The 12,510-nt window shown below is 37.8% G+C and overlaps 2 protein-coding genes and 2 pseudogenes across 2 annotated transcripts in view; 1 reads left to right on the forward strand and 3 right to left on the reverse strand.

The window, feature by feature from the left end:
• The window catches only part of LOC148735804 (uncharacterized), a 74,217-nt gene extending 63,096 nt beyond the window's left edge, over positions 1-11,121 (reverse strand). The window contains exon 1 of the mRNA XM_088754919.1: positions 10,101-11,121. The gene's annotated coding sequence lies outside the window, so the exon portion shown is untranslated. The remainder of the gene's footprint in view (positions 1-10,100) is intronic.
• LOC148735802 (uncharacterized) overlaps positions 1-12,510 on the reverse strand; it is a 208,900-nt gene that overhangs the window by 81,072 nt on the left and 115,318 nt on the right. The window lies entirely within an intron of this gene.
• On the forward strand, positions 46-4,198 carry LOC148735808 (uncharacterized; annotated as a pseudogene).
• On the reverse strand, positions 8,218-8,810 carry LOC148735809 (uncharacterized; annotated as a pseudogene).

Below are 12,510 nucleotides of genomic sequence, written 5' to 3' on the forward strand. Positions count from 1 at the left end.
GGCATACCACAAGGTACTAAGCTTGGCCCGTGGATGTCGGTCCTAATGATTAACGACCTTGACACGAATGCACAGCAATGGAAATATGAGGACGACACCACGTTGTCTGAGGTAGTAGTAAAGGGCGGAGAAAGTCACGCTCAAGAAATAACTAACAGAGTAAGTGAGTGGTCTCGCGAGAACAGGGTCCAACTAAACGCCGATAACTGCAAAGAACTCAGGATCTCCTTTGCTAAAGAGCAAAGATAAAGGCTGATAGTTTCGAAAGAAACTGTTTGGGGCTGCGTCGGTGGGAGTAACGAAATAATTTGGATATATCAACAAAGTTGAAATGGTAAATTGGCCACCGTAACCATTACAAAAGCTGACGTCTCGAGCGTTAGCCCTTCGTCGGAGCGAAAAGAGGAATTGTAGGTTGTGTGTGCTTTTAAGGGCAGAAAATGGAGCTACGTTATTGGTGGGAACCTGGCAACGAGAAAAACACGAATAAATTAGTGGAATGAAAAGCGTTCGTTGATCCCTGTGGGATTTAGACTGCCGGTTTGAAAGATGAGCTTTTGTTCAAGAGTTGTTCGGCTTTCCGTGCTACCCAAGTGTAAGGAAAGACCGCAGATTGCCATATGTTGCTTAGAAAGATTAGGTAAATTAACATGTCTAGCGACTGGTTTCGATGTGTCCTTGCCATTCTTTTCCACGTCTTGAAGCTGGTTACCATCGCGCCCAACTTATTGATCGGCATTCAGCACTACAAACGTCGCATAAGGAAGTTTCCGACCTTATTCCATTCACTCTCACGTTTCACCCTCACAACCACTCAGTTAAATCCATCATTCTTAAAAACGTTAAATTACTTCAAAACGATCCAGAGACAAGCACTATCTTTTCGCAGCCTCCGCTCGTTTCATTCAAACGCGACAAAAACATAGGCAATTTTTTGGTCAGAAGTTCTTTTCAGACTAATGACCAACCAGGCACTTTTAAATGCGCTCGTGCACGATGCGAAACGTGTCCTTTCATTCACCACACTGATAAAGTATCGAGACCTAAACGATCCATTAAGATCACCGATCACTTCACGTGCACCTCCGCCAATATAATCTATTGCATAACTTGCACTTATTGCAAAAGGATATACATCGGCGAAACAGGCAGAAGACTAGGTGACCGATTCCGAGAACACCTTCGAGAAGTGGAAAAGAATGACAAGGACACATCGAAACCAGTCGCTAGACATTTTAATTTTACCTAATCATTCTAAAGCAGTCGCTAGACATTTTGATCTACCTAATCATTCTAAGCAACATATGGCAATCTGCGGTCTTTCCTTACACTTAGGTAGCACGGAAAGCCGTAAAACTCTTGAACAAAAGCTCATCTTTCAAACCGGCAGTCTAAATCTCCCAGGGATCAACGAACGCTTTTCATTCCACTAATTTATTCGTGTTTTTCTCTTTGCCATGTTCCCACCAATAACGCAGCTCATAGAAGGAAAGGGGGTACAGTCAGTCACTAGTGCAAAGCTACTAGGCCCTATAATAGCGAACGATCTAACATGGAACGACCATGTAACTGAAATAACCAAAAAGGCTAGCAAGAGACTCTACTTCCTAACTCAGTTAAAGAGAGCGGGAGCTCCGAAACAAAATCTATCATTGTTCTACGTATCATGCGTGAGATCTGTTATTGATTATGCAGCACCTGTCTTTTATAACGGTCTCCCCCAGTACAGAAAGAAAGAGCTTGTACGGCGAGAGAAAAGAGCAATATCACTTATAACCTCAGGAAAGTGCAAGGTGGGGTCAACACCCATTTTGGAGCATTATAACGTACTCAGTAGCAGGCTTTTTGATAACATTGTCAGTGATCCAAACAATAAATTGGAGACGCTCCTTCCACCATACCATGTCAACTCACGCTATAACCTAAGAAGACAGCGCCGTTTGATATTCCAAAGCTTTGTGCGAACAGAACAAGTAATACGTCTAAATTGCGATGTCGAGACTGTCCGGGCTGTAGTTTTATCCCACTTATATTCATGCTTTATATTTTAACATATTTATATGAATATGCGACATAGAATGTTTTTAATATTATCTTAAAAATCAGTTTTCGACTTATTATCCAGGATTCGTATATGAGCACGATCCTTCGCAGTAAAGCACTATATGAGCAATAGTGAAAATCAGACCTGAAAAAAATTTCAGGCCTGTACGGGATTCGAACCACTGACCTCTGCGATACTAGTGCAGCGCTCTACCAATTGAGCTAACAAGCCAACTGGGAGCAGGTTGGCTTATTGAGCTAACAAGCCAACTGGGAGCAGGTTTCATATGTTTGTTGTTGTTTATCCAGGATTCATTTGTAATTTTTCAAGTATTCTAAAGTTTTTGTAAATAATTGCGTAATTCAGCCTTTGGCTACGATGCATTTTTTAACAAACTACCTATTCATCTATCCATCCATCTATCTATCTGATAGTCTATGCCAGAAATGTATAGGTGTTACATGGGATAAATTGCTCTGATACATTATGGCGAGGTCAATACCAATCCGTGCGGGGAAATGATAATTTGAAGACATCAATTACATCATCAATGACACGGGGCTATGTGAGCATTAATTAAGAATTTTTTCGTGCTTAGCGTGCGTATATCGAGTTATGGATGCACGCACGAGAGAAGCATAAGAGTTCCTCGAGGCGCAGCCTAGAGCAACTCTAGCTTCTTGAGTGCTCTCCAAACTTCCCGAGTGCATCCATAACTCGATATACGCACAACTAAAAGCATGAAACAATTCTTTTATAAGATACGAAAACAATTTGGGCGCCGAATGACGTTTTTGTAATGTTTTTTGAAATGAAAGTTTTCCGAAAATGTTGGCGTCTCCGATTGCTCTGTTGATTTTGTCATTGAATGGTTTTCGGTAGAGTTAACAAATGTAACCAAAAAAACGTAATCAACAGAGACTATTACCTTTCAAAGTCGCCGCAGACCAATTTGTAGTCTTGTTAGTTCTTGCTGAATGTCTTTCAGCTAATATTTTCTCCGGCTCCTGTTCCGATAAATTCGAGAAACGGGCCTGTTATGTTTTGTTTTCGTTGTGCTTGTTAGCTTGACCACTTGCGGGAAGATCGAAAGCCAAAGAAAAGTTTGGTTGGTCTTCTGTTTACTTATATCGTTTTCCGAAACTTTAACTTAAGGAACTCACACGACGGAAATTTTGCAGCTATTTTTAAACTGCACACGTCATTTTATTGAGCACGGCCGTGCGTACATAAAGATTTTGTTCATGTTGACGCAATATGAATTAGATAAGACTAGCGCGCAAGCTATATCATAATTTCACTTCATCTTATCATTCTTCAGGTGGTGGATGGACCTTAGTTGTGAGTATCAGCTCAAAGAATAACGATCACCTTCAAAGCGCACCCAACAACTGCCTCAACTCCTCGCTGTGTGTTCCCTTTACTGACCAGGACCAGGGTAGAAGTGGCGGCCGCATACATGAGCTAGCAAGGACAGAGGGTAAATATCAAAAAAATATATTACAATAATGATAATAAAAATAAAAATGGTAATGAAAGTATTTCGTAGAGTGTGCCTTTGATCAGTCTACATTCTGATTGACACTTTGTGTTTAGTACTTCTATTAAATGTGAAGTACATCATTATTATTTGTAGATTGTCAAGGCCCTACCCCATTTAATGTTGCATTTTTGTCACTGGATGATAACAGTAATCACCAATCACCGATTGTAGGTTGTAAAAAATCAGTCTTGTGCGATTCGTAACCCGGGCTGGCGCTTTAGGAAACGCATCTAAGCTAGACCGTACTCAGTGAACAAAGTGATTAATAAAACAGGCAGAAATGATTGGTATTGTCAGCGATCTGATATATGAAAGCTTGCTCTAAATAACAAAACGTCTTGGTATTTGGAGGTTTTGTGAGAAAAATGTAAACAGAACACCTTCTTTTGAGATCTTATTTCGCAAAACAGTTAACAGATTAACAATAATGCATGCAAAGGTTTTCTATATTAGGAATTATCCTTTAGAGGGGTTTTTCAAGTGGAGATGAGATGGAGGAACTTGAAGTTAAAAACTACGTGGAGACCTTCATCGCATTTTGGAGTGTATATATGCAGAAGGTCACTAATTTAACAAGGAGCCAAGTTACTCAGAGACGCAAAGGTTGTTAAAAGTAATTTAAAAGTAATACAATGTTCCATGGACAGCCAATGAAGCTCACTAAGTAATGGCGTGATATAGCTTGATATGATCACACTTACAGGCAACTAAAATTAAGCGAGCTGCACAATTCTGCACGAGCTGTAATTTATTTAAAAGGAAACAAGGTAGACTATATAATAAATATGTCGTATTAGACGTTTTGTTGTGTAGTATCGCTGTGTATTTTTACGAGTTGTGCCATACTTTGACGAGCCTATAAGGCGAGTCAAAATATAAATAACGAGTAAAAATACTCAGCAATACGACACACCCAAACTTCTATTAATTTACTTATTATCCACATTGTTATTTAGGTGCATTATCTCAATTGTCGTCTAATTGCCTTTCCTCGCTCGATTTATCTAGGCTTGGATTAATATTCGCCAGCCATTCCGAATCTTCGTGGTCAAAACATAACTCAAATTGTCAAATTTTTGGAACTTTAATCCAGTTCGTCGCCTGCACGATGCGAGAAAACCTGTCTAACTGGTTCTCTGAAGTACAAGCACCGCGTGAGATTAGCACTCGTCTTGGGTGTTATTTGTATTCTACGAAGTGTAGTTGGATAATAAATAAGTATATTTGTCAAGTCTTGAGGCAAAAAAAGGCATTAACTAAAATTTTCGTAGAGTCGGTAGATAGGAATTTTTTAATGCGATGAACATTACATACATTAGAATAACAAGACGTGAAGACATCAATAATATATATATGTTATTGACCAGCGGGAGGTCCGCATTGGGAAAAACTATGCCCGAGGTCTTGGATACTGCCCGAGGGCATAGGCCGAGGGCGGTACTCAAGACAGAGGGCACAGTTTTTTCCAATACGGAACGACCTATGCTGGTCAATAACATTTTTATCTTTTTCTAACACATGACAAAATGATTGCCATAAGAACCCGAATGATTTAGGGATACAATTACGAGTCTAATTACGAGAAAATCCTCCATAAACGTAACAATTTGTTAGCGAGTGGATGATATAGAAAACAGACATTATCCAAATTAAAGAGAAAGCTTTCACCGAAACATTTTTATTTGTAAAGCTAACTTAAAAGGCTTCCGAGCAAAATTTGAAACATTTTTTGATAAGTAACTGTCATGATGTGACACCTGCCAGTTGATGAGGAAAAAAGCTTACGCGTTTAAATAAATAACAGCACTGGTATGACAAACACGCACGAATTAAATGACAATGTGACGATCTTGTAAAAAAAAAGAAACACTCGGAAGATCTTACGTAAACTATTGTTTATTTCCAACGACGATTACTCTCCGAAGACTTACCTCTGTTCCATTTTAAAATGTCACGGAAAGTAAATTGTAAGCAAAAACAAATGTTTGGTTTGGAGTTGTCAGTCTGCTTGTTTATTTTCTGTGGTGATGTGTGTAAATCGGTTTTTCTTCAACCGAAAAGCTGAAGTCGAGAGGGGCTGAGACAAAACACTGACCCCAGGTCAACTGACCCCCAACTGACCCCCTCTTAAATTCACTGGAAATCATGAATTGAAGCTAACGATAACAACCTAACAATATAAAATTACGATATAATAATACACTCACCTCTAATTTCCAAAATGGTGGAAAATGGTCGATCTGCTTTATAACGCGAGTCTGCAATCGCCCAAACTCGTTTTAACACAATTGTTAGTTCTCCTATGCTCATAAACGAGTGGCAAATGGGAACTGCGCTCCACCAAAAAGAAGAATAAACAAAAAGAAATGAAACTTCTACCGGAAAATGCCATCTGCATATTGGAAAACGAGAATACCCTGGGGACGAGGTTAAGGACAATTGGTATTGGGAATTAGAGCGTGACCTGGCACTACTAATACAGTTCAAACTTCCGCTTTCTCACGCTTTGGTCGAAGCAAAACAATTCATACAACGCAGTATACAATGTTTCGACACATTTGCCACTCATTTATGAGTGTAGGAGAACTAAAAATTGTGGTAAAACGAGTTTGGACGATGGCAGACCATAGGCATTAAACAGATCGACCATCTTCCGCCATTTTCGACCATCTTCCGCCAAGGAATTATGGCTCTCGTGTACTGCGTTCCTCATCACAAATGCTCCTGATGGTTCCAAGAACATTTCGAAAGAACTATGGTGACCGTGCCTTCTCCATTGCCGGTCCCAAGCTTTGGAACGATTTACCATATTCCCTGAAAACATCTGAATCTGTTGCAATTTTCAAGAGGAACCTTAAAACATACTTGTTCAAAGACGCTTTTTAATTTACGATTTTTAATAATTTCATTGCTATGTTAATTAGTCTATAATTTTGTAAAGCGCTACGGAGAACTAGTCGAGCTTAGCGCTATATAAATGCTTCATTATTATTATTATTATTATTATTATTATTATTATTATTTTGGAATTTAAGAGGTGAGTGTATTATTATATCGTAATTTTGTATCGTTAGGTTGTTATCGTTAGCTTCAATTCATGATTTGCAGTGAATTTAGGAGGGGGTCAGTAAGGGGGTCAATAGTGGGTCAGTAGGGAGTCAGTTGACCCGGGGTCAGTGTTTTCTCTTAGCCCAGTCGAGAGACTCTTTCCAGCTAGACACAAAGGGATTTAATGCGACTTATATTCATCGAATTCCTTCGTTTACTGTTGTGAAATTTACGGTAGTAATGTCCAAATTCAAGGGACTTGCAAAGAATAGGCGAAAGTGTATTTATAGAAGAACTCAAAACTTCGCTTAACGTTTCACAACGAACAGACTGCGTTGAAGAACTCAGATATTAGCGATTGAGAGTCACATTGATTAACGTAGTTGTTAACTGCAACTACCTCTCGTTTTAACTTTCTGAGTGACGTTTTGGGAAGGATTATTGAATTAAAAATTGTTTCTAGGCCGCCTTTTAATCTTTTTAAAAACAAATTTAGTGCCACACAATTTATCTCGAAATCAATTCTTTCGAAAAAACCAAAGTGATTTGAGAGTGAGAGAGAAGAAAGAATTACTATTATTTGTTGCCAAAAGGTCGTGACCGAAGTCTCTGCTAACAAAATTCTGTCCACCCGGCAAAATAAGATATATCTGTGAAAAATTGCAACGCACCTTGAGATTTTCTGCAAAGGGACTCAAGCGAAGCGGATACAACCTGCTGTGAGCGGGTCGGATGGGGAGAATACTGCCCGCTCTCGGAACCAATCAGATTGCACGATTTGTAGAATACCGCCCGCTTACGAACTGAGAAAAAAATAATATGAATAATATGATGCCCAAAGTTCTGAGCACCATCGAATGTGACACCAATTTCACTGGTTTACTTAGATGGACAGATCATGGATCCATCATCTATATCAGATGGAAACTGCAAAGTAGGTCTAAATTAAATTTGGGCTGATAGTTTCGAAAGAAACTGTTTAGGGCTGCGTCGGTGGGAGTAACGAAATAATTTGGATATATCAACAAAGTTCAAATGGTAAGTTAGCCACCTTAATGATTACAAAAGCTGACGTTTCGAGCGTTAGCCCCTCGTCGGAGCGAATAGAGGAATTGTGGGTTGTGTGTGCTTTTAAAGGCAGAAAATGGAGCTACGTTATTGGTGGGAGCATGGCAACAAGAAAAACATGAATAAATTAGTGGAATGAAAAGCGTTCGTTGATCCCTGTGGGATTTAGACTGACGGTTTGAAAGATGAGCTTTTGTTCAAGATTTTTACGACTTTCCGTGCCACCTGAGTGCAACGTCCTATGTCGATTCGCCAACGTCCTACTGGTCAATTCGCCAACGTCAGATATCCAAGACTAACGAAAAAAAAGAAGTTGCTTATTGATGTTTAGAATGCAATCCTGATCCTTGAGTCACTGCCAGTTTCGCTTGACTGACTTCAGATAAATTTGCACGTTTTCACATTTATTGCAACTACCTTACCATTTCATTAATGTATTACGATCTAAATTAACATTCTATGTTCAACTTTTCCAGCCTTATAATCGAGTAATAAATAAAATGGAACTTCAACTAAATAAGAACAGCAATTTTATTACAATATAAAGTATCAAATATTTACAAGCACAAAAAACCTATGAAATACTTATCTCAAACCAAATTATCACATTTACAGAGAAGTTTAAGTTCGCACGAGCTGGTCCGTTAAGCCGAGAACAAGTCTTGATTAGCTGGGCGGCAGTCTTTTCGTTGTTCTCGTACTTTTTCCAGCTTGCAAATAGCTTAGCCTGGATATTCCTAGTGACACCACGTTGAATTCTTTTAAGTTTATTTCCTGATACAAGACTGATTGTCACGGCTGTAAGGTTTGCCTCCCTATCAAGCAACCCGATTAATAAATATATCGGAAAGCCGCATTGTCCCCCCGCTCGGCGAGTGCGTTACGCCAACCTTCAAGATCTTTATTGGTCCGGATCGGCTGTTTGTAGACGCACCAGTTTCTTGGAGTAAACACCTAGCTTTCGATCCACTGTCGTCTGACTTAGTCAACGAGACTCCTCGGCTGTTCTGTTTGGGCGTGGGCCTCGATGCGGATTATCTTTCGGATATACTTGTACACTGCATCGTCACCAGAGTAAGCCGTCTGAAGGCCAAGCTCTTGTACCATAAAGTAAAAAAAATATCAAAGGTATGAAAGATAATGCTTTCTCAGTTACTACGGTATCAGATGATATCAAAAAGTAATTGTCTTGTCTCTCCCTTTAAGTTCTATCACTATTAAAGTTGATATATCAGTTTAGTCGTTACTTGATATCTGTGCCCCTCTTCTTAAATGCAGGAAGAGAATCTTTACGTCTTAATTCTAAAGATAATTTATTCCATGGTCTGCAAGCTCTAAGAAAGACTTTTCATTTGGATTAACCTTCTGGCAGGTTTGTATCGCCCCAAAAATTAGATAACACTTTGACACTTAAATTTTACCTCTCGAGTTCGTTATCATCAATAAGTCTAAGAATTTTAGACTGGTCCAGTACAAATGTTCTTTTGCAAACTTGCCACTAACTTGTCATTTTAAGATAAAAACTATGTAACTGTTAATCGATAGTCATCCATAGATAAATCAATGTGTAAAATTTTCCTATACAACCTGTAAGTATTATTTTATCGCCAATACGCAAGTGTGAACACGTAAAGATTTTAGGAATGTTCTCTGGTTGCCTAAACGAAACTCAGCGACCTACGACCGTTGAAAACTATTCAAATAATAAAATTCCTTACAGTGTACCTGTACCTACCATTGGCTAGGCCATTTTACAGTGTACCTACCTTTGGCTAGGCCCTTTTACAGTGTACCTACCTTTGGCTAGGCCCCTTCACAGTGTACCTACCCTTTGGCCTTTGGCCCTTTTTAGATCCGCCATAGAGCTTTGCCAGATTCGAGTACAGGCTGCTAGGGGGACTCAACAACGGTTTAAGTAGCCAAGCGATGGAGGCCTTTACAAAAACAAAACAAAACGGAAGTTACTGCTTCGAAAGAAGGTTGGAAACAGTTTTGCTCTCAACCCAGTTCTCAATTAGCTTAATCTGACAAGGCAAAGAGCCTCTCTATGTAAATGGTGGACGGCCTAAGAGTTGTCATACAAAAGAAATCACTAAAAATTAGCAATGTCATTAACAACGTGATATCCCATGACTATTTGAGTTTGTAAACTTTCAACCCTAACCAATAAACCTGAAAACAAAAACTAAAATGATTGCTTGGACAGAAATGATAAAGCAAAAAATATCATGATGAGGAATCTAGTTCTGAAAAATGTGTAGTTCAGAAGAACACATATCAAGACGCAGAATGACGGAATATCCTAATACAAATGTCTAGAAAATAGAATTGCAGTAAAATGTGTAGGATGCAGCGGTGCTCTGTTTTGCAAACGAGACATATATTCTGGAACACTACCTTATAGCGTCATCATACAACCTCTAGTTCTTTCCAATTCTACAAATGCGCTATACCAGTAGCCACGTGCAGTCTTTGACCATCCAATTTTTAGATCTTTTGCTTTTCCCTCAACCCTACTCCTCAAAAAATGAGCTAAACGATCTAGTAAACCAGCCTAGAAAACAACTCCGATACAAAGGAACAACCGTGAAAGTGAGGTTAGTTCAAAACCTGTTAAGATTTCAAGTTAAGGACATAACCATTCATTCCAAAACAAATTCTTTTAATTTATAGATTGAATTTTCCCATTGGGCATCATAAATATATTTGCATAATGATAATAATAATAATAATAAATGTTACGGAGGAAAATCCTGGGAGCTTAAGCTACTTGAGGTAATATTCAATTTTCGCGTAAAATAATGACATTCTAAGAGCTCTTGACAGTGTGATTATGATGTACGGATTCGGCTTCTTTAGCCAAATAAAGGGATGGTTTTATTGTTGAATACGAGTTTGACTTAAGTTTTGAATTATTTATTACTTTAAAGAGTATTCCCAAACATTGTGTAGTTGCATTAGCGAACTCAAAAAAAGTTACAATGGCTACTCTTGAGGAGTAGCCATTCTCTAGGAATAAAAAATGAACTGCTTCGCTGTTTTATTTGACATATTATAAACCCTAGTCTGAGCTCACTCATCTTTTGTACAAAGTTTCAAGGAATGTTTTAAGCATGGCAATTTGAAATAAACATGTCTACACCTGGCTGATAAATACTGGATCAATTCCAAAAGAATTCCGATGTAATATTAAAATAAAAAGTTGTAAAATACTAGTTAAAAAAATAAAAAAAAGTCGGCGTCAAAGTGCCAACCTGTTTTACTTCCTTGTTGAAACCGGCTTTAAATCTTTATCGATAAATTTAACATATCAAAAAGTGGTCCGTGAGCCCAATATACTTACAATCTACTAATACATCACCCCACCAACATAGTATCAGCGCTATCAAATCACCTGCAAGTTTCTGGAAATTTAATCAACGCCACCTCCTCGCTAGTTTCAATAACAAAAGCAGTTCATTGTTTTGGGAAAAAATTAAAAAAGCACTGTGTGTTTAGTTGAAAACATTTTTGGGCTTCTTGTTTTCCAAAAATTCGTACCTATTCCTTTGAATATGTTTAATTTTGTCTATTATAAGATGATATGATACCATTTAATAGAAACTTTCACGTTAAACTCCATCTGAAAACCTTAGGATAAACATGTTTTTCAATCTGGGAGAGTAACTAAAGATAAGATACAATTTAATTAACTAGATAAATAATTAAGGATGAGAAGAAAACTCTCGAAAACTATACATTATTCAATAAAGCATTCCCTATCATCACAATATAGGGAGTGATTCCAGTAGCGCTAACCAGCTTAGATTTCCTTAAAAATATTAAATGAAAATAAAAACAAGCACACCGAAACAGTAACCGATATATTTTTAGAAAATTTGGGTTCTGTTTCTCTATTTTCTGTCTATCTGTCTATCTTCTGTCTATTTTCTGATGTTTTAGTCACCTTAATTTGGAATGGTTAAACTACCAACTTGTTTTTCTTACAATTAAACTTTTTAAACTCTTCGTTGCTTCAAAGCAATCCATAGCCACTGTCCCGCTGCGACCTTAAACTCCCTCTACTTATCTGGACGGCAATTCTGTTCGACAAGAATATTCGATTTGACAGAAAAAGTGTTGTATTTCGATTTTCACTAACATGTTTATTTTAAATAATCTGTTCATGTTTTCCTTGAGCAGCATTGTTGAAATATATTCAAATTAATCGAATGGAGCTTTACACTGCTGTAAAGAGTAAAATGTTTCATAAATCCGAGCTTTCGCCGATCACCGCCATCATCAGGGATAAGAAAATATTCCGGGGGCGCTATATATCTTTTACACCCTTTGTTTATACGGTCCATAATTAGAGCCTTTATTGTGTTCCATTCACAGTTTATTTCTACAGCTTTCACACATAGTCACGTCTTTCACACACTTCAGCACACACTCTTTTTATACACACACACACACACATATATATATATATATATATATATATATATACGTATATATATATATATATATATATATATTTATACGTATATATATATATATATATACGTATATATATATATATATATATATATTTATACGTATATATATATATATACATACATATATATAGATATAGCTCTTTGGCATACAAAGCTTTGCTTTCATGTCCAAATTGAGCACTCTAACTAGGATGAGTCATTGCTCTGCAATTGCGCATGCTCGCTAGTGTACTCTAGTTTGAGCACTCTGGCATGACTTAGACGATACCACAAAGGTTGGTTCGTTTGGGGTGACCATATTGGTTCTCCTCCATCCTAGCATTAGCACT

Source organism: Stylophora pistillata, chromosome 3 (genome assembly GCF_964205215.1).
Source record: "Stylophora pistillata chromosome 3, jaStyPist1.2, whole genome shotgun sequence".
NCBI lineage: Eukaryota > Metazoa > Cnidaria > Anthozoa > Scleractinia > Pocilloporidae > Stylophora > Stylophora pistillata.